General features: G+C 41.3%; 1 long non-coding RNA gene across 1 annotated transcript; it reads right to left on the minus strand.

The window, feature by feature from the left end:
- Positions 1 to 17,925: 17,925 nt before the first annotated feature.
- Positions 17,926 to 18,429, minus strand: LOC306959316. The gene is made up of 3 exons (XR_013792613.1): positions 18,346 to 18,429; positions 18,176 to 18,267; positions 17,926 to 18,078 (listed from the first exon to the last, which is right to left on the minus strand). It is a non-coding gene; the product is annotated as an uncharacterized lncRNA (long non-coding RNA).
- Between the last annotated feature and the right edge of the window lie 5,576 nt (positions 18,430 to 24,005).

The raw sequence follows: 24,005 nt of genomic DNA on the forward strand, positions 1-24,005 counted from the left end.
TACTCTAGTCACTGCTGTCACTAATCCATAACTGAAATGAAATCTCGCAACTGCTCCTGCTGTAATTTTTCCATTGTTTTGACAGATTATGCCAATGCCTATGTCTTTTAAGCAGAGTTAAGTGGTGCTATTATGGAGTTTGAATGTATTGCTAGTTTAAATGATTTGACAGAAGAGTACAAGTTCTACAGATGCTGATAGCTAAATTATTCTTTCTGGCAGAACCAAGCCTTACAAACCTTTATGTACTTATGTAATTAACTTGTTGAGCATGTCAAACAATGCTCTTAAATTTTGCGGCTGCATGTTGCAATGTCATGTAAGTAATGGGCATCATGGAGTGAACCGTATGTGACATGTGACAACAGATGGATTGTCATTTGTTGGTTATAAATAAAGTCATGTTTGGGCTTACATGATGCACCTTTTTTTATTCTTGAAAATGAGAAAACGTGTCTACAAAAGATGCACAAAACAAGAAAAACCTTACAAATGGAAGGAAAGTTGACTCCATGTCTCCTGATGACATCACCAAGAGGGAGCATATGCAGGTTGAAAAGCACTGGGCCTAAAATCGAACCCTGGGGCACACCACATTTGATTTTATGGACCTTAGAGGAGCAGGTATCCACACTTAAGATAAATGTCCTGTCTGTGAGGTAGGACGTAAACCATTTGTGTACAGCACCAGAGAGGCCAATGTGTTTTAAACAAGTTAAAAGAAAAGTTTGATCAACTGTATCGAAGGCAGCGCTCAGATCCAGTAGAACTAGCACTGTGACCTTCTGTGAATCATAATTTAATCTAAAATCATTTAAAACCTTTAAAAGGGCCGTCTCAGTGCAGTGGTTTACCCTAAAGCCGAACTGAAATTTATCAAGGACATTATGTGCATTAAGTTGGATAAATGTTTTTTCTAATTTTTTTCTTAAAGAGACTGGATGCAAGTTGGTCATTTTATGCTCACTACTGCCGCCTCAGGTCTTATGCGTAACTGCAGCTTCTATATTAAGCTTGGGCATGACGGCAATTCGGACCCGAAGTAACAACTTTTTGAGTGACAGTGCAGGATTTTAGAGGCAGTTGTGGTGAACAGGTCTGAGCTCATTCTACACATTAAGACATGGCTGTAACATGTATAGTCCCTTTAAAAATGGTAAGTTAGATACCGGTCTAAAATTGTTCAGGTCATTAAAATCTTCACTAGGGGTTTCACCACCGCCCCTTTAAAGGCAGCATGAAGACCCCCATCTGAAGACATCCTATTTATGTGTCTTCAGATTACATGGTGGGCCTCACTGAGGAGAGCGTCTCAGCATTAACCAGGACTAAACAGTCCCATGTTTCCTCTGGTAGAGACAGACAATGAGAAGCACTTAGAACAATAATATTCTGAGCGGATAAAAAGTTACATCTAATAGTGTCTATCTTCCCCTTGAAGTGAATCTGCAAACTCCTCGCGGAGGGAATCTGAAGGACTTTCACGGAATGCTTTGGGACAGGTTTTACCCACTGATGATGTGTTGCAATAATAATTACTGCGACCTTCTGGGGCGACTCTCTGTGCCTCTGTCGGCCAAATATTATTCAGAATTTTAAGATCAGTGGTTAGGTAGCACAGCGGTTTGTGCTTATGCTTCCCAAGTTTAACTCCCAGCTGGACGGGGACATTCTGTGTGGAGTTTGCATGTTCTCTCCGTGTCTGTGTAAGTTTCCTCCGGGCACTCCGTTTTCCCTAACACTAAAAACATGTACACAGCAGGGCTACAATCCGGTGTGGGGTGTTTACATGCATGAGACCTATGTATGTTCGTTAACATGCAGTGTCCCGACCAAATAAACAATATAAATAAATAAAAATATTAATAAAAAAAATAAAAAAAGTTGAACTGAACAGCTGATTGGTTAAGCTGTTACCTGCCAGCTTAGGTTTAGGGTTAGAGTTAGGGTTAGCAAAGTGTATTGACAGGAGAGTTTACAGCTTATATGCCAGTGTGATACCTCCAGTGGCGGCTGGTCCATTATGGGCGGTGGGGCGCCGCCCCTCCTATCAATTTTGCAAATAAAATAAAAAGTTTTAAGCTTAGCAAAATCCTAACTTTCTTATATACAGGTCTTTTATACACTGGAGGGAGGGGGAGCGGGGGTGAAGGAGCGTGTCATTTTGTCTGCCTGGTTCATCGTGTGCTGTAACCGCTGTAACACAGCATCATAAATGTGTAGTTTTGTGCTCGGGGCGGCGAGGAACAGCGCCCCAAGCATCTAACCAATGGCGCTCTACCATGGTATAAAAACGTCACTGTATATCATTAATTCAACCAATCAGAGACGCGCAATAATAAATCTCCGATGGGCGCTGAGGCCAAGCGCCCATCAGAGATTTAACAGGTGAAAGACGAGGAAGCGTCTCCTGTAAACAAACGCGAGGAGCTCGTTGTTGGAGCAGCTCTGAGCTCACGGACGATCGGAGGAAAAACTTCTCATTTGAGAGACCGGAGAAGCTTCGTGTTGTTTCCTGAGAGGAGGTGAAAGGATTTAGTCAAACTAATGGACTTGGGACAACTTTCTTCCGTCAGAAGTCACGTCTAAACGGACTTTCCTGGAGGTAGCATGACGATGCTAACTAGCTCGTCTGCTTTAGCTGCTGCTTGTTTATTTCACACTTTGGGACAACACTCGCTGACTTGGACAGTTATGTCCCAGGACGTGGACTTTTGATGGAGAGAAGATTCAGGACCATGAGGAGGAGCTACGACAGGAGAGGGGAACGTCATTCATTCACTGAGGGAAACAGAGGTGGAGCTCCAGGTGCTACAGGAGGAGGAGCTCCAGGTGCTAGAGGAGGAGCTCCAGGTGCTACAGGAGGAGCTCCAGGTGCTACAGGAGGAACTCCAGGTGCTACAGGAGGAGGAGGACTCTCTTCTAAACGTGAGCTGCACATTATTTCTGAGCGGATCATTTGTCTGACGGTTTATACGGGTTTAAACCTGTGGCTCTGAGGCTCATAATGAAACTACAGCAGGTCTGGGACTAAAACTGTACATGAAATCAAAGAGGAAACACCTCCTGCCTTTGTTCTGGTTCTGTTGGTGCAAACACAAATCAGTGGTGCACAACACAAATATGTATAGTGACTATCGTTACACTTTAGTCAGAAATGATTTATATAAGTTTTGAATATATTCTACATAAAATAATAATATTAAATGCCCCAAAGATAACTTTCTTTTTTAAGTTAAAATCAATGTTTATTATAAGTATCTTCTAAAAAATAAATAATAGGTAGGTAGAGGCAACAGCCCCCCCTAGTTTTCACATCTGGATACCTCGTTTGAAAGCCAAGACCTTCTAGTTTCTAAAATATGTCTGTGTGAGTGAAACACAACTACCAAACCGTAGGCCCTGTCCATAGAAAGTCAAGCTGAGGACCAAACGCAAAGATATTTTACCAATCCAGTGTATCGTCCATACGAGCCCGGCGTTTTGGGGCTTTGTAAACCAACATTTTCCAAACTAGGTCCCAGAGTGGAAAGATCTCAAAACGCCGTTTACGTGGCGCTGTTGTTAGAACGTCTCCACAACTTTTACTAAAACGGTGACATCACAGCTCCAGAGTGGTATCTGTGATCCATAATCTACTGACCTTATAATGAGTTTGACTCATGGATCTATGATGGTTTGACTCCACTCCTCTTTGCTCCACCGAGTCAGGCTGTGTTTTTGGACTGACAGTAAAAGTCACAGACAGCTTTTTCTGCAATTGTTCCATTACGTCTGAAGAATAAACTCACCTCCTTGTCTCTTCTGTAGATCCTAAATCCTTGAAACAAAAGTTTTCTGCTACAGCTTGTTCTGTTATCTGTATTAGCATCACAGCGCCTCACACAGGCCTGGAAGATGAATTGGACGCACACATTTACTAAGCTAGCTTCGTGTTTACAAAGAAAGTTTCTGAAAATAGAAGCGTTTTGTCTTTGTGTGGATATAGCCTTAATCATAATCATAACCCTAACCCTAGTCCCCTGATCAGGTGGGACAGCAAGTAACAGGTTAATTAGAGCTATTTTCTGTTCTCTTTTATGTAGTTGGCTTTTTTGATTAAATATGGTGCAGTGAGCCACATTAGCTATATTACTATGATCCTTGACTCGGCACTGTACCGCAGACTGGCTGGAGATGCTTGGGGAGAGAAAACAGAGGCTTGATTAACTAAATGCTTGTTGACAGTCGTCATGAAGAATTAACCATTTGCATAATTGCATTTATATTCTCTGACAAGATTTATTGTCAACGGGCTTCAGATTAATACTGTGCCACGGTAAATAGCTAAAGTGAAGGCTGCAAAATCTACTTTACATCGAGTCATCAATTGGATTAAATGGATTGTAGCACACAGAAGCAAAGCATGCAGAGGAAATGAAAGTGGAATAATTGGTGCTACCATTGGCCTGCATTGGATGGGATGGTAATGTGCAGAGCTTGTGAGGAATAGTGAAGTGGGAATGTGACACTGTATGAGATTGTGTGGTGCAAGCCTGATGAAACTTGCCCAAGCTGAGCCCCTCTTTGTTTGGGCATGGATTTCACTTGCATCAAGCAGAATTTGTCACTAAACTGTGACTGTTTAAGAGAAATGACACAGAATTCAGTGAATATCGTCAGACTATTAGACTCAGTGTTACTTGGAAACCCGATATACATGCATATATTAAGCCCACAAATGATTAGACAATATTGTTATCAATATATATCACTTGATTGCACATGTTCCTGTCTATTTGCAGAACCTTGAGTGATTCTTGAGAGATAATGTAACAAGTGCTTTCTCCATTGTGGCATCTTATGTTATCTTATCTTATCCTAAAAGCAAATCAATAGCAGCCTCTATTGTTCTCAGTAACTGCATGACATCTTTCTCGTGTTGCAATGCAATGATGCAAATCAGCTTAACTTCTGTTATTAGGGTTTTGTCATCACATTTCTACCCAAGCCAGCCTGAAGCCTCACAGCTCTGGCTTGGCTGATAGTCGGATTCACTGTGATTCGTCTGTGCCTGATGGGAGCCCTTCTGGACAAGCATTACTTTCACCCATTTAGGAGAATATATTGCTTTTGTCCAAATTTATCTCCAAACGTAATAAGAAGCCTTAATTATTCCAGCACAGCCGCTTAATCACAGCGTGTACAGATATTATTCTTACAATCCCCGATCCCGTCATGGATAATATTGAATCCCCCCGTTACGCACAATGAGAATCAAGAGCCTGCTTTTCTATCTGCCCTCGCATCCTGTAATTATTGCCTTGCGTCTTTCAGGGCTATTGCGAGTGTGGCGGGGTGTGTGGAGATGGAAAAATTTATTTTAATCAGTTCTTTTCCCGAGCCTCCGCCGCATCAGCTGATCAGCCACACATGCGCACCATCGGCTGACACCGTGAGAGGCCGAGGCTGAAGCAGAGCCACATCTCCCTGCCAATACCCACTGGTCGATCCGACAGTGTTGCTCTCCAGCCCACCCTAATTGTTATTTTCAAACCCATTTGTTTATTGACATTATGTAGGTCGCTGCGGTTTCGGTTCTAAGTAGTTTTTTAATTTTGTGCATGAATTTGACATTCAATTTGCACAAAATGTGAGCTGTCTTTTCGCGTGGTCTGAAATTGTGTGATTCCGTTCCACATTGCAAAAGTGTGCAGGAACAATGTGTTGATTTTATATTTTGTGATTTTTACAGATAGTCAGAAAATGTGCAATCAAAGAAGAACAAGAAGTAAATAGAATAAAAGTATGTTATATATCTCATCACATTTATTTTAGGAATCTTTTCGCACTGTTTATTTTTTGCAAATGCATTCCATATGCGATCAATGTGACAGAGCTGGAAATGGTCATTGTGCACAGTGCTGATGGCAGTACCTGATGCAGAGATAATCGGACCATTGAGGAAAGGCAGCTAATTAACAGTCACTGGGCTGATGGTGTCACAGATTAACCGCTTTCTGCCGAGAGTAGCCGCCACCGAGATACGACTGTCAGAACCCATCCTGGTGAGTAATAAGGTGTGGGCTCACTTCTATCGCCCAAGTGCCGCCTGCGGAGAAACAGCCCCTAGCACCATCTACTGATATTACTTATACTTATATTGTTTTATCTTTTATTTTTGTTAAATGTGTATATAAGACAACAATTAAGGAATGTATTACAATATTAAATTCCAATAATACTTCATTGATCCCCGTAGGGAAATTTGTCCTCTGCATTTGATCCACCCTTCAATGCCCCTGGGGAAGCCAGTGGGCAGCCGCAGGCACCTAGTGGAAGAACATGCAAACTCCACAGAGAAAGTCCCCGTCCAGCCCGGAGATCGAACCCAGGACTAGCTGTGAAGCACAAGCGTTCACCGCTGTGCCACCGTGCCACACGATATTGGAATATAACTAAGTAGAATGCAGAGTTTTAAGAACTATAGAGCCTAAATGTTATATATTCTGAAAACACACGTTTTCCTGTCATGAAAAATATACAAAGGAATCTATGGAAACAAAAGCAACATTGTGCCGCCCTCTTTGTTGACCTTTCGAGAGCTTTCGACCCAGTGAATCTATAACAGTAGGCACCGTCTGTAGTGTTTCTCCGCCCGTCAGCTGGGGGCACCGTATAAAAGGGTGCAGCCTACCTGCGTTCGACCTCTGACCCCTTGTTCTTCCGTCTATCTGCCTGGTGTGGAGGTGGTGTAGCCTAAGGCTCTCGTGAGCAGGTAAAAACAAATTCCGGTAGTACAACTTAACCATCTAAATTGTTAGATCTAATCCGAGCCCTGTGTTTGGTGCAGCTATGGGTCTGGGGTGCACTTCAGGCGCAGTGCCATCTCGCCAACCTTATGTTTTAAGATAAAAACGGAACCGTGAAACTGAGAAACTGAAACTTAATTTAATGAATGAACCTGTGGTCCTTCTGTTTTCTGTAACTGAGCTAAGCTAAAACTTCCACCCGGTCACAAATCACTCGGTACTAAGCGGAAAACTACAGGATATTGGATTGTCAGACTACACTGTTGGATGGCTTGAAAATGATCTTACAAATGGGACACAATGTGTAAAGGTCCAAAATAAAAAAAATCATCAACAGAATCTTCCGGTGTACCGGAGGGTTCGATTTTTGGCTCACTTCTTTTTATTATTTACATAAATGATTTAGATAAAGCAATCAAAAATGCAAATTTGCACTTCAGCTGATACTGTTTGATCAGCGCCTTCGGCAGAACTTGTGACGTCGCAACTGCAAATTGGTTTTAAGCAATTACAGGATGCTTTTTATAATCTAAAATTACAAGAAAAATGCATGTTGTTCTCAAACAGAAAATAGGCTTTGCCTTCCATCATTCAAATGAGGGGCATCAAACTAGTGATTGCCTATCTTTAAAGCTCCATATTAAAATAATGATTTACAGATTAAAACTAAAACTCAGGTTTTACTTTCGAATTAAGTCATGCTCATCATTTGAAGCCCGAAAGAAACTTTTATGCCTGTTTTGGACAAAATTATTGTCATTTAGAAGATGCTTCATGTCTGCCGTGATCCAAGGTTTGCTTTTGTGAAAGCACCTGACTGTGGTTAGAGGCAGAGCAATATCCATGCAAACGTTTTAATAGTCTGTTGTGCCTCCCACTATTCTGTCAATGTCAATGTCAGTGGTTGTACTTCCGTTGTTGTCCACTCACACTGACATCGACAGAATAGTTGTCTCAGAATTATGAGACAACAACAACAAGGCAAAAGTTAACCAGTAGGTGATGCCCTGTTTAATTACAGTGGTATGCAAAAGTATGGGCACCCCTTTAACTTTTCCACATTTTGCCATTCTATGGACCATAAACATAAACATATTTAATTGAAATGTTATGTGAAAGACACACACTAAGTGACACACAATTGTGAAGTGAACTGAAATTTATACATGATTTAGATATTTTTTTTTGTAAATAAAAAACTGAAAAGTACCGGCCCCCCTTTCACTTTAGTGCAACCAATTGCCTTTAGAAGTTGCCTGATGATTTCTGAATAGTCACATGTTGACCTAATGACTAAATAGAGTCTACCTGTGTGTAATCTAATCTCTCAGAGGTCTGTTAAGAGACTATTGGGGAGCAGACAGCATCATGAAGTCCAAGAACACACCAGACAGGTCCGGGATAAAGTTATTGAGAAGTATAAGTATCTTTTTATAACCTGGGTTAGGTTTTAAAACGATTTCCAAAGCTTTGAACATCTCTCGGAGTACAGTTAAATCCACCATCCAGGAATGGAAAGAGTCTGCCATCACTGCAAACCTACCAAGACCCGGCCGTCCTCCTAAACTTACTGACCGAACAAGGACAGACCTGACCACAGCTGTTACCAAGAAGCCTATGATGACCCTGGATGAACTGCAGAGAGCTACAGCTCAGGTGGGGGAAACTGTACCCAGGACAACTATTAGTCATACACTGCACAAATTTGGCCTTATGGCAGGGTGGCATTTTTAAAGTAAAACCATAAGTCCCGTTTTATGTTTTCCAGAAGTCTCCATGTGGCCTCTATGTGGCTTTAAACAACTTTATACTTCTCAATGAATCTATCCCGGACCTGTCTGGTGTGATCTTGGACTACTCAATTTTAAAATGTTGCTAAAATGCTGTTAAAATAAAAATATGAGGACAAATGTATTGCAAGTTTTCTACCATATTGTGTTTTCATTAAAAAGGCGTTTTATGCATAAAAATCCAATCCAACTTTATTTATAAAGCATTTTAAAAACAACACAGTCGATAAAAGTGCTGTACACAAATTCACACAAAAGATGAATATAAAAAAGAAGTAAAAACTATCAGGAGTTTAATTCTGAAGAAAAAAGATACGTTTTCAGCAGACATTTTAAAAATCGGAGTGAATCAGCCGTTCTAATACTGTATTCGGTGGGTGCTCATTCCAAGGTTTTGGAGCCGCCACGGAAAAGGCACGGTCACCAGAAGAAGAGCCTGATCTGCCGACTTCAGTGAGCGAGACGGGGCATAGGGCACAAGAAGATCACACAAGTACTGGGGGGCCAAACCATGAAGTTACTACATTTCAAAGCAAATCAAATAATTTAGAAATCAATGGGATTGGAGAGTGATGTGGCCAAAAAGACCCATATTTTCTAGCCAGACTGCTGTGTGCGCTCGAATCATTTCAACCTGCACAGCAGCCTGGGGACCATGGCCGATCACAGAACAAGGAGGGACGGCAAGACGATGACGCGCTATTCGACATACAAACAAATATATATTTACGGATCCAAGATGACAGCAGCTGACGCGACGCAATTTTGATCAAGCTTTAGACCGTGTTTTAAATAGTTAAAAAGTTATTAGTATTAGTCGAACGTTTACAGCAGGTACGTCATTGGATACGATGATACGATCGGCTATGGCTACTATGATAGACATTCGTAGCGCCCAATAAACGGCTATAGACAATCATAAACCACACCTACGAGAAAATTAATTGGTGTTCCCCAGACTAAATATCACTTGTGATTTTAGTCTGGCGTTAGCCATGCTAGATCATTTCAGCAACAAAATCAAAATAATGTATAGAGAGGTTTAAATGTGGTTTAATTTTGTTGAAACATAAGTTACATGCTTACAAAATCATAAAATAAGCAGGGCCCAGAATCGAAAAAGAGCTCATTGAGATTCAGCAGCGTCTCCGTTTCTCGGTTCAAGTTTTGAAGGTGAAGATGCAAAATGGCTCAAAACCTCTGCCTGCAGTGTTAACCCCCATATGGACTTTGAAAGTCTAGAACATCAGTCTTTTTTTCTCTTCTATCAAAGAACAAAAGGTTTTGACAATCTTGTCTATTGTTTTGTTCTGAAGAAATATTGTCTATGCCCCAATAAACCATTTGAGGTGAACTGCGGGTCATTTTTTCCCCCCCTCTCACGATTGTCACCTTATATTGGCTCTGTAGCTAAAAAGTCTGTGTCAGAGGGAGAGGAGTAGATTGTTGCAACGCTTTGGAAAGAGCAGAGAAATACAAACCATTAACTCTCTGGACACACAGGTGAGATTGAGCACAAGAAGGCAAAGATTGTATCTCAGGTCAGGCAGTGGAATACGTTTTACTGACAACAAAGCAAATATGTCCCTATAGTCTTTGCTGTACTTTCTCATCACAGTTTTTTTGCATTGGAAATGAGTGATGGAGTGTTTTTTGTTTGTCTGTTTATATTTATTTGCTAATCCCATATTTCATTCTGAAACATTGACTTCCTCCTGCTCTTGAAGTTGCTCTTTTATCCACCATCCATGTAAGAGCGGGTCACTTGTACTGAATGGAACAGCACTGTGGGTCTGTTGAAGTAGGTCGGGAGGGTCTCTCTGCAGTACTTGACCTTAGCCTCAGGAGTATGTGGGGTGAGTCTCTCGGAAAGACGTGGTCTAACTTTTTGCAACATTTTATGTCTCAATGCTGGGTTCCAGATGCCGTTCCCCCTGTGCACGTGCGCACGCCGCCCTGCACCATGTTTATGAGCTGCAGCTTGTGGACAGTAAAGAACAGGAAATGTTTGCCTCCTCCTTTCACCTTCACCGCACTCTGTTCCCTGACTGTTGTGCATGCAGTAGGAGTTTGTTTACACCTGTGGTCACATTATGTAAGCTATTTTAAAAAATATATATGTGAGCTATGCACTTTGAGGATATGTGAGCAACAATGGAGCTTAGCCAGCCTGCCTTACTTTCGATTCAAAACCAGGAGCGTCTGAGCGTCTGCTTGCAGCCAATCAATCCTCATAAGTTTTTGTGTCACCTGTAATTAGTGATTTAGTTGCGGTGTAGCTGTGATTTGTATTAGTTCGTCTTTACTCGGGTAAGCCGCCTTATCGGAAGAGACCATGCATTTCTCTGATTGGTTAATCTGCAAAAAATCTGCCAACCGCCCATCAAAACTCACAGAGATAACACCGGCTCCCAGACTTACATGCCTAAACATTTCTGCGTAGGACAACTTAATCATTTGGGGCTCTGAGAAAATGTATCTGTAGTTGGGAGGACTGGAGAGATACCAGTAGCTCCTGAGCTTCTGAAGAAATATAGAAAAGGAAGTATTCAGTTCTTGGTATTAACATACGCAGATTAAAACTGTATTACAGTGACCACTCAAAGACGCTTTTTAAGAGGACTAAGGGGCATCGATCGAATTTGGCAACACTGGCTTTAAAGGAACAGGCCACTGTTTTTCCATATTGAGATATGTTCTTACCTGAGCTTAGATGACTTAATACAAGAGAAGAGGGAAGAGCTTGGACGCTTCTAACTTCACCCCGTTTGGAGCTATAGGAATATACTGGAAGAGGCCAAATGCTAACAACATCTTGGGTCGTTCTGTGACTGAGGGCACACACAAAGACCAGACAGGTACGTATCAACTCGTCTAAGCTCAGGTAAGAATATATCTCAGTATGAAAAATCAGTATTAAAGTTTGCCGAGAACTAATGTTTTGGAATCAGTGAACTGGACCATTCTGCTTTATTGAACAAAGAATATTGAACAATGGACTGAGGTGAGAACGCCGGCCGTGGTTTGGAACAGGGGTGGGATGATGGTGAATGGTTTGTGCTGCACCATACAGGTGAAACTCGTAAAATTAGAATATTGTGAAAAGGTTCATTTCTATCCCCTCCTGGAGCCGCCACCTTAACGTGGTGGAGGGTTTGAGCACCCGAATGATCCTGGGGGCTCTGTTGTCGGGGGCTTCGTGCCCCTGGTAGGGTCTCCCATGGCAAACAGGTCGTAGGTGACGGGTCAGACAAAGAGCGGTTCAGAAGCCCCTTATGAGGCCCGGTTAAAATCATGTGGACCCACCACCTGCAGGAGGAGCCATGAGGGGCTGGTGCAATGTGATTTGGGCAGCTCGAACAGCTGCCCCCACGACCCGGAAACGGACAAGTGGAAGAAAATGGATGGATGGATGGTTCATTTATTTCTGTAATTCAACTTTAAATGTGAAACTAACATATGAAATAGACTCATGACATGGAAAGTGACATACAGTATGTCCACCCTTTGTTTTAGTTTTGATGATTTTGGCTTACAGCTTGTAAAAACCCCAAATTCAAAATCTTAGAAGATTAGAATTTTAGACGAAATCAATAAAAAAATCATTTTAAACAGATACATGTTGGCCCTCTGAAAACTATAATCATGCATACTGTATGTACTTAGTACTTGCTTTGGGCCCTTTTTGCTTGAATTACTGCCTTAATGCAGTTGCGTGGCACGGATGCTAAACACAGATGATATCAGCCTGTGGCACTGCTGAGGTGGAAGACCAGGATGCTTCAACAAGAGGAATATGACATTTGAAGCCCATGTCCAGGATCTGTCTGTGTGGAGGCTCTTGATCCACTGACTCCAGCCTCAGTCCACTCCTTGTGAAGGTCCCCCACATTTTTGAATGGCCTTTTCCAGACAATCCTCTCCAGACTGAGGTCATCCCTGCGGCCTTTACCTTCCACCCTTCCATTTAACTTTCTACTTTGATACTTTGAGAACATCCAACTTCTTTTGCTATTACCTCTTGAGGCTTTTGTCGATGATGATTTTCTGCACAACTGTCAGGTCAGCAGTTTTCCTCATGATGGTGAATTCTACTGAACCACTGATAGACCATTTAAAGTCTCAGGGACCCTTTGCAGATGTTTTGGATGAATTAGCTGATGAAAGCGTGACACTTTGAGACTACGATATAGACTCTTTTAACGATATTCCAATTTTCTGAGATTTTGAATTTGTGTTTTTCACAAGCTATAAGCCGTAATCATGCAAAGTAAGATACATCAAACCTTATTTTGTTATAATTTTGATCATTATGGCTCACGGCTTTTAAAAAAACCCAAATAAAATGTCTCAGAATATTAGAATATTTTGAAAATGGACTGTAAGCTATAATCATCAAAATGGTAACAAAAGCTTGACATGTGTCACTCTGCATGTCATGAGTCTATATCATATATTACTTTCACATTTTAAGTTGTATTACAGAAATAAATGAACTCTTTCCACGATATTCTAAAAAAGACGCTCATTAAAACACACTTAATTCAACTTTCTCGTAACTCTACTTGAGTCCTATTCCAACCTTGGACCGGGACTCTGGTCTGTCACATGAAACATATGGTTTCTCTCTTTATCCCTCTCCTCTGCGCTTGAGTCTGAGCGAGTGAGTGACAGACACAGACTTTTTCTTTTCTTTTCTCAGTGTTTAATTAAACCAACTGAAAATAGCAGTTTTGTGAGCAGTATGAGCACAGAAAACATGCAAACGATAAATGAAATTGCAGAAAGCCCGCTGATAATGAACAACCTCGAAGAGATAAAGAGAAGAAGTGGCCGCTCTGAAGGGGCAACATTTTCGGTGCAGTTCTGAAAAGAGTTACACGCATGTTACGCTGATGAGAATGCCACTGAGACCGAGTGTGGGGTCTGCCACACTTGCAGCCAGGCAGCACATGCGCTGCACACGGCGAGAGCAACACTCCGCACATGGCGCCAGTTGCCGGGACTCGGCTCTATGCCAACGAGAGGAAGGAAGCCACTGTTCTGAATGAAATCCAGGAAGAAACAAAACATACACGGCTAAACAAAAACTTGATGAGACAGGATCAGAGTCAGATCAGATCAGAAGCAGCCAGATGAGAATGCAGGAGGTATGTTTCAGGAAATCCCCAATGTTAACTGGCTGGAACGAACCCTAAAGGACCAGTTCATACAGAAATGGAGAGGGGAATGTGGAACTATGTCGTCCTGTGATGTTTATGTGGAATTTAAGACCATATTTAAATTAGAAAAGTATCTTTTGTGTGCGAATGTCTCCCACAGACCTGCCATTTGTAATTTAAGAACTGGGAACTTGCAAAAGTAGCCGGCCGATATAAAGGTATTGACAGAAAATGGTGTTGCTGTTATCTCTGCCATGATAATGTTGTAACGGTTTCATTTACTGTGTGAAGGTTCCAATGCTCAAGTTGTCATTGATAGAGAAAAACATTTGCCTAAATTTTATGCAAGTCACCTTTTTACTTATTTTACTGATGCAAAATTAAAATCAAAAAGTAATTTGTAAACTTAGTAGCTTTTTGAAAAAGGTTCTTACTCAAAATTTGTCCTGTTTGTTTTTTGGGAACTTGTGCTCCATACTATGGATATGGTCGTGAACATGGAAAGAAAGAAAGAAAGAAAGAAAGAAAGAAAGAAAGAAAGAAAGAAAGAAAGAAAGAAAGAAAGAAAGAAAGAAAGAAAGAAAGAAAGAAAGAAAGAAAGAAAGAAGGGGGTTGCCGAAATGTTGTATAATAGGAATATAACAAAACACTGACAGAAATGATATATATCATATTTCTGATACAATCAGAAATATGCGAAATTGGGCAGAGAAATCCCTGAAAGCAAAATTAAAAGCAAAAACCAAAAAGATCCAATGTTTTAAGTCATTAAATGCATTTCACACTTAAATTTGTGAAGTGGGAAGTGGCATTTTTGGGATGTTTTAAATACTTGTTACAACGTGTTATGAAATGTTGCTTGATGAAAACCATTGTTCATTTTCCATATAAAAAGCAACCGATAAACCTATAATAAAATACTTTTAAAAAAAGAATAAATATTCTAGATATCCTGGCCGGCTGGGGGATATATTCTGAGGAAAGGGCTGGCAGGCAAAGACTTAATAAACTACAGGAGGCTGAGTACATTACAATACTGCATTCATTCACGTAGGCCCATACAGCGTTTCAATGTTTGGGTTTTTCTTTATTGGGTTTTCTATGTTATATAAGTAAGGTATGGTACTGTTGTGGTACTTGTAACTTTAGAAAACCACTAGTCACAGTGACCACAAGTAAGTGGTCACAGGCCACTGAAGTACTTGCAATACAATTAACCTGTCCCATGTTTGCATATAAGTCAAGTTGACAAAAATCAAATTATGGATGTTATAAATATATTTTCCCACATATCATTTTCCATACCATTATCTTCTAATTCCCCTTTGCTGCATTACCACCATCCACATCTAAATGCTGATGCTTGTGGCAACCACCTTCTAAAAGTCATCAATGTACCATTCCGTTCAAAAGTACAATCATTTCCTCTCATTCCCTTTCTTTTGTATTAACTTCCAATGGCGCTGCCTTTCCGGAGTGCTGCGGGCTGCTGGCCTCATCATAAACAGCCCATTATCGCTGAATCTGGGGAGTCTCCTTGATGCCTGTGACTTGCCAGCAAGTAATGAGGAAATTTGCAGTTGTGATCAAGGCGTGCTGATTTTCGAGCCCCTCACTAGGGGGTCTACATCTTGACATAGTTCATCTGTGAGTGACTTCCTCCCAGCAGAGCGCTAAGTGGATCGGACAGCAAAAAAACAGCATTAGCATTCTAATTGTGTCCGCCGTGGAGTAAGAGGCCAGGCCACAGCGGAGTGCAATTGTCTCATGTTGCTCCAAAATTTAATTAGCTACATAATAAAATGTTGTTAAATGATGGAAGGATTGAAAGCACGAAAGCACTGCATAATGGAACTCACAGAAGGTCAAAAGGACAGAGAGCAGGTCTGGGCTCAAACAGTCCAGTCAAAAGACGCATGTGTTCATTTTGGCATTTGGGCTTTTGGGCCTATATGTCACTGATTTGCAAGCTGATCCAAAAGCTGGATACTTCAAAATGTTGCACCACTACAAAGAGCTAAAGTGCGGGGTGGACAGCTCCACCACCACAATTCTATGCGAGTTTATTTTCTTTCGGGACCTTTCATGACCTGAGGAAGATCCACTTGGAATCGAACCGTCTTAATAAATGCAGTCCTTTTAGAGCAAGTGTGCAGGCTTTTTCATTCACTGTTAACCGTAGTAGCCTTGCACCTAGTAATGTGCGTATATTTTTGCTGTTTGAAAGTATTGTTTTGTCTGTGTGACTGTCTTGCTGTGTGTTTTGTCCTGTCTGTATAGCGTACTGTATTTTGTTTACTGTAATTTGGGTTTTGTGTTTATGCATCACCTCTAAAATGAGATGGCACATATCAAGGGGCACTTTATCAATAAACTTAAAATTAAGTTAAATGTGTTTTTTAATTGGACACATTATTTTTCCAACCTTTTTCACTTGAGGCGCGGCGCCGGTCTCCTTCTGGTCCAGCAAAACGGGGTTGTTTATGGTTGCTTTAAAACCTTCCAGTGTACCAGAACAACAGCAACTGGGTTGAAGTTGATTTTGTAATATATTTTGTCGAAACCACTTTAATATGCACTTACTATTTTAATGCTATTAAAGCTGTACTAAGTAACTCATGCCCCTAGAGGCCATAAGCGCCACTGCAGGTGTTGTAGCATGTTGCGTTTTTTTACTCATTAATTGTCCGTGAGAGTAAACACTACGCTGACAGAAAAGACAAACGGACAGAGGGATATTGTACATCCAGTTACACAATGAAGATTATTTTTTCACTCAAACTTGGCTGTAAATACTGTTTAAGTGGCGCTAGCCCACAGGTAGCTTTGCCTGTTCCATTAGTGTGTATTGGTGGCTCCAACCCGGTGGCAGTTAAGTTGCAATTGTGGTTTTCTGGCCAGAGACACCAGGGGGAGATGAAAGACCCTCCAATCATCCCATTAACATTTATATTACCCAGGGACTACGAAAAGGATTTATTAAAGTAAACAAGTTACTTAGTACTGCTTTAAGGTACAGTTATGTTTGTTTTACTTGCTTGGTATGATCATTTTGCAGTTAGTTATTTGCTTCTATTTCTTTTATTTTCTGGATTTTAGGTTACTCTACCCCTATTTAAGCAGCAAAAAAGGGAAAAAATCCGAGGCACTCCGATACCTGGTAAAAAGTCCTTTAAAGAGTGGACATGCCGACGCGTTTCGGTCGCGTTCGACCTTCTTCAGGGCATACAATTAAGATAGCGGCTCAGGTGTGCTTAATAAGCCCAGTTTCAGTCACGTGATATAGCGCTTCCGGTTTGAGACGGAAGAGCCATATATACATGTAATACAGAGAAAAACACAAAATGTGCAAAGACGATGCACGAAGACAATTAAAAATAGGTGGATATGGTAAAATAGGTAATGATTATGTAGTAAACAACAGGCGATATAACATTGGATACCACATAATTAAAGATCTACACACCCAAGTACAGTTCGTGGTCGACCACACAAAACTGGCGAAAATTGTACATTCACATGGACAACATAAAATGGAAAGTACACCATCAGTTATTATGCAGTGGAAGAGGCAACAATATTGTACCACACACAAAAATATGTACTCGTCGTTGTGAAACACATAATGGATAATGGTAACACTTTACTCAAATACTTAACAAAAATACTGAATAATCAACGTCCTCATTCAGACCCGGAAAAGTTGATTTTTAGGGTCTCAATCCAGTGGCTGCAGGATCCACATTGGAAAGTGCCAATGGGTTTTGTGAAAAAGGTCTGTTTTTTTGGCTGGCAGATCATTTTTAACCAACTTGTCCCGGAGTGTGGGGGCCGTTCTTACAGCAAATTTTGGAGGCTCGGAGAACACTGTTGAGAGTGGGGGGTCACTTAGGAGGATGTCCCAGTTTTGTGAGATGATTTTTTTGATTCTGTGCAACTGGCTGCTGAATTGGATGGAGGAGATAGTTTTGTCGGCCAGTGTGCGCCTGGGCTTGGGGTTGAAGAGGCTCTTTCTTTCAATGGGTTTAGTTTTTTCAAGTGCTCGATTTAATGCTTTATTGTTATAGCCCCTTTGTTTGAAACGCAGGAACATGTCATAAGATTGTGTTTCAAAGTCTTTGTCTGAGTCACAGATACGTTTTAGTCTTTGAAATTGTCTCAGGGGGATGTTTGAAATCAGTCTGTTGGTTTTCTGTAGATGGTTGTGTGCAAGGTGCCCTCCATGTTCACATAGATGTTGAGGTCCAGGAAAATGATCGATGTTTTGCTGAAATCCAGGCTCAGCTTGATGTTTGGATTGGTGCTGTTGAGGTAGAGGTGAAAGTCCTGCAGTTGCTGAACAGAGCCAGAAAAAAATAAGAATAAATCATCTATGTATCGGCCATAGTAATGGATGAACTGTTGATAAGGATTAGTGGGGCTTGTGACGTACCGTTCTTCCCATAGTCCGAGGTAGAGGCCAGCGCAGTTCGGCACATACGCGGCACCCTTTGCCGTGCCCTTGGTTTGTTTGTATAACTTGCCCTGGAATAAAAAGATATTGTTGGAGTCCAACGAGTTAAATCGACAATGAAATGTGTAGGGGGACTTTGACAGTGAGACCTTTTCTGTAGGTAATGGAGTAGAGCCTCAAGGCCTTCCGTGTGGTCGATATTCATGTATCGCGCCTCCACATCCATGGTGGCATCTCACTCAACTTGCTTTAGATTGTACTGCTTTCCTCAACCACATCACCGGCTGAGAGTTTGTTGTTTACATTGAAGGGCCGATGCTGCCAAAAGCTTGTTGTTTGTGAGGCGAGTGCCTCATAGTGGTTTCCTCTTTAGCTTCGCCTCCAGCACTGCTTTTTCTCCAGTAAATTCAAAATAATGTAAGTACATCCACAATGAGAACGCGCTCGGTGAAAACTCTGCCATGTTGCTGGGTTGATAAAGTGTTGGATAGGGGTGTAGCGGTATGCTAAAATTGTATTCGGTTCGGTTCACAGTTTTGGAGGGCTCGGTTAATTTTCGGTACAAATAAATAAGAACTAAGAACATTTTTCTTTTCAAAAGCTGTCAATACACAATAGAATTCTTGCTTAAAATAAATAAAAGTGACCCATTTGGGTGATATTTTAAATAAAGTGCACTCTTAGAATGAAATACACATTTTGTAACATTTAAAATAAAATTTAAATACTGTAAGTCGCACTCAAGCGCATAGCTTGTTGACCACATCAGTTTGAGCTTTTTCATAAAGTGCTAGTATAACTTTTTGGCTGAAGTGCGGACGTGATGGGATATTGTAGCGAGGCTCAAGACTTTTAATCAAATACTTAAAGCCAGCGCCTTCAACAACTGAATATGGGCGCAAATCCATAGCGATGAATACACCTATACCATGCGTGACTGCTTTTGCCCGTTGTTTGAATGCCGACGTTAGCGGTATTTGCACAAGGCTGCTTTTCTTTAGTAGACGTGGTATTCACATTCGGATGATGCCATTTTAAGTGTGTTAACATGTTTGATGTGTTGCTGCTGCAAACCCGATCTCCGTGGAACAATGTCGGCACAACTTTGGATTTATCCACTCGTCTGTCCCCGTCATGAATTTTAACCGGAAAGCCAAAGTGTTCCCAAACAGGAGACTGTAGTGATGTGGCAGGGTCTTCAAGCTCTGGCTTCTCTTTCGCTGTTGCCATGATGCCGTTTCTCTCAGCTACTCATGCAGCTTCAATGTACGTCACTCAATAGCGTTCGTGCGGAAACTCGCGTAGGAACTTTGTTCCGCGGCACTTAATATGACGCTAATAATAAATTTACATTATTTAATGAAAATAATACACCAAAACGGTACACAAGTGGACCGAACCGAACAGGCCGAACCGAAACGGTTCAATACACCCCCGTGAACCGTTACACCCCTAGTGTTGGAGGACACAGTGTGAATGCATGAGCAGCTCTGCAGGCGAGGGAGAGGATAGACTGTCATGGTTACATCTAACCATGGTAAATAAAAAATAACGTTGTGGCAGATCGAAAAGTAAACGGCATTACGTTACTAAATTGTAGGTAGTTCATGCGTTTCTTTGTAACTCGTTACACCCAACACTGTTGCTCACGCCTCCCCATTAAATCAGAAAAACAAAAAAACATCATTGCTGGGATGAATACCTGCAACACTTAAAGTGGTCTGTGAGTGTTTCAAGAAGGCATGATTAATGGTGACTCCAGCCAAGTGTGCCATTGCCAAGAGGGAGACGGAGTACATGGGCTTTGTCATCAGAGGAGGACTGGCGAAGCCACAAATTAAAAAAGTTGAAGCCATCCAGTCCTTCCCCCTCCCCCAAACATGAAAGCAACTCAAATCGTTCCTTGATGTGTCAGGCTGGTACCACAGATTCATCTCTTGCTCTGCTAGAGTTTCTCTGTTTACAGACATGACCAGTCTTTGGGGCCCAAAACATGTAGCTTTGGTCTGAAGAAGGCACGGGAGCATTTAGAGACATCCAGCAGACATGAACAGTACAAAGTACATGGGCAGAGTCTGGACACTGGTGGTGGTAGAGGATGAGATCTGAGGCAGTCAATCGACGACGAGTCTCAATGAGTAGAGTAGAGATGAGGCCAGGTGGAGGAGGGGTGGAGGAGAGTCGCAGCACGCTGGGAAACATGGGAGGCAGAAGAGGGGAATCCTGGGCAAAGATTGGTTGAAGCGGGAACGTGCTGCTGTCACAAAGGTGCGGCTTGAGTTGAAGTGATGATTTAAAGATTTAAAGATTAAAACGTATGCACTCTTTCTTTCAGTGTTTGTAAACAAATAATTACAAATACAAAATCAGGTGTAGAACCTTTAAAAACAAATAAAATAAATGACATAATAAAGGCCCAGTAACCTTGATTGACAGATCAGGTTAGCTTTTATTCTGGGAGGACATAGTGAAAGGGCTAAGGAATTTAAACATGTTGGCCTTAATAACGTATCGTAACTAGGGCTGGGTACCGTTCGTTTTTTTCCGATACCACTACTTTAACGATACCTGCTTTTCGGTACCGGTGCTTTTTTCAATGCCTATGTTTTTTTTTATTGAGTTCAAATAATGTTTATAAAAAGTATCGTTCAGGAGAAAGTCCAAACACGGCACATCAGAAAGCAGGCCGCAGCAGCGTCACCTGTAACTTAATTTTTTGAGCAGAATTCCCACTAAAGCAGTGATAAAAAGTGAGAAAGGACATTATTACCTCCTGGGCTGAAGGAACAGACCAGATCTACATCAGGCACCGTTTTACTTCAGATAAACTTTTCTAAACACACATCACAAATGGCTAATGCAGAGCGAGCCTTTTCCAGAAACAATCTTTGATCCCAAATGCTCCATGCTGCCATTTGGTGCAGCTGGAGTTGTAAACAACAGCGCGTAACTTCAGGCTCTGTAGGGCTAAAGCTAAAGGTGAAGCCGATGTGTTTCTTGTTGTCACTGCTTTTCCCTTTGTTTAAGAGCTCTAGCTTCTTATTCAGTCCTGGTTTAGTCCTGGTTTTTAACCAGTTTACTGTAAGTCCTGGTTTAGTCCTGGCTCAGACCGCGGCTTTGCCATCTCTGATAATGACTGAAGTGTGACTAAGTAGCTTGCATTTGCTTCTGCATTTGCACTGAAGCTGCTCATGAGTTCAGGCTTTTTTAGACTCACTGCGGATCATTTATTGTACGTTTGGAGAGAAAAAGTACCAAAAATTAGGACAGAAAAAAACGTTTTTCGATACCGCCCCCCTTTTCGGTCTTAAAGGGGGGGTATTATGCAAAATCGACTTTTTCAAGCTTTACATCATGTTATTAAGTCATTCCCTCATTAAAAACATGCCTGAAGTGTTGCCTTGGCACATTCACATATTTTTGAGTAATCTGTAAAAACTCTGATGGCAGCCATTTTAGGGATAGGTTTGCCTGAGTCCTCCTAGGAACACCCCCACCTCCTGGAGACGCCTCTGAGCTTTCGTCACCAGCCGAGTAACCAACCACTGCTCCTCAGCAGAACCCCCTCCCCACTGATGCCACAGACAGCGTGTGGAGGGGGCGTGTCGGAAAGGGTCAGAGGTTCTTAAAGAGACAGAGGCCTATTTCAAGACATTCGCTACAGCCATTTTGAGAGAGCAATTTTATACTAGACAGTTATTTAAATGTACTGCATTTACAGACAAACAGAAGGTTTCGTCATCATTGTAGTGTGCTATAGACTGGTGCTATGTGATTGAGAAAAGCATAATACCCCCTCTTTAACGGTACCCAGCCCTAATCGTAACACACAGGCTATAGAAAATTGCGGCATAATACTGCACTGACAATCTGTTCTATCTAAGGATTTTTTTTTTAAAGCCTAAAACGATATAGAAGATACAATGATACATATTTATCTGATTTTGACAGATTTTCCTCCCACCGCGGGCGCCTCAAATACATGGAGCAATCTTCTCTATCAGATGTGACTGGGAGGCGATAATTATGAGGCAGAATTGGAGAGAGATTCAGTGAGGGAATGATTAAGTCTCAGAGAAAAGAGGGATAAAATGAGAAATACCACAGGAGCTGCATGAATAAGAGAAAATCCTGCCGCTGATTCTGATACAGCTCCCCTATCAACTAACAAAAATGTCTGCCATTTATCACTAATGGTGCTCACCTTAAAGGTCATATATCACACTTTACTCAGGGTATATAAAATATTGCGAGAGAAGTACATCTGGACCCTCCTTCTACCTACCGAGATCATTATGCAATTTCATATTGAGGATAACGTTATAGCATAGTTTCAACCCTTCAAACCGGGGCTAACATGAGGCAAGTTAAAAGCACATTTTAGGCAGAAACATTAATATCTTATGGTGTGGCTTTTTAGTTTTCCATTGGGGATGTGGCCCGAGGCTTACACAATGGCACCTGACACATGAAAATGAGACAGTGTCCTGAATGCATGCTCAGGTTTGCTTTGAGCATGATCCAGCTGCTGTGATGAGTGTGAATATTACTGGGATGTTCATGATGAGTGGCAGAGGCATCAAGATGACCGAGAGCTGCCGACGTAAAGATCGGACAAAGCAGCTAATTTCGTACCATAGGTATATTGTACTCATGCACACTGCAGTTAATTTGAGAAATGCACATTTACACTATATGCACTTCATGAAAATAGTATTGTATAGTATAGTTTAGCGTTGCAATAAAATATTTGAACTATTAGGAAATAAGACAGAAGCATACATGTATCCATTTTCATTCCTGGGTGGGAAGGGTTTAGCAAGAAGATTGACATGGAAATACTAGTGTACTTTGGTGATAATTCTACTTGGATACAGTTATGGTAATTGATTATTTAACACACCTTTTATGTGAGTGAGTGACTTACAAAAAAGCTCCATAGCAGCATTGGAGGATGGGTCAAATGCAGATGACACATTTCACTATGGGCACAGTAAAGTACACCGTATCCTTAACAAGTAAGCAAAACATGTTCCGAAAATAACTTTTGCCTGATTATGGTGTTTTGGGCGAAGCATTTGATATGACCGGAAAGTAGCTGGTCCGATTCCCATCTTTGCATTAGAAAACAAAAAAATAGGCAGATCCAGGCTGAATTAGCGTGCAGGATCAAAGGGAAACACAAAAATAAGAAAAAAAGTGTATAGCTCGATTCCCATTATTGCACATGGTGGGAGCAATTCAAAAGCACCTTAATAAGTGTCCAGGATAAAAATCTGCTGAATCATGATTCATGATGGCGACCTGGTGTACACGGTACAATTCTTAACAAATTAAAGTCACCTAGACCTCAGTATTGTTTGTATGTGTGCATTGTTTTTGTGCTTTACAGTGTACACATCATGCCCTGACCAGAATGGAATTAATTGCCGACATGAGTGCTGCTTGATGATGTATAAAAGCTTCAGTTATATGACAGAAAGGCAAAATGAGTTCCTTGTATGGCACATTGCTAACTGAAGCAGAGATAATTAAATGGATTCATTTATTTGTTTATTTATCTGTAAAACTAATGAAGAACTATTGTCTCAAATTAACATTTGCCAATATGGCAAAAGCTCACGCTCTGTACCGTGTCCATGAGAACAACTTTCTGAACCAGCAGCAGCGTTTAAGAAATTGTTTTTTGTCACCACCACCATGTACCAATGCGGTCTCACTGCCAGTTCATGAAGACACTGTCATTTTCACTCATGAACAACACCCTGATTAGGCCAATTCACAATCTGGCGGTGGCATTTCATTGTGA

Source organism: Gobius niger, assembly GCF_951799975.1.
Source record: "Gobius niger genome assembly, chromosome: 2".
NCBI classification, from domain to species: domain Eukaryota; kingdom Metazoa; phylum Chordata; class Actinopteri; order Gobiiformes; family Gobiidae; genus Gobius; species Gobius niger.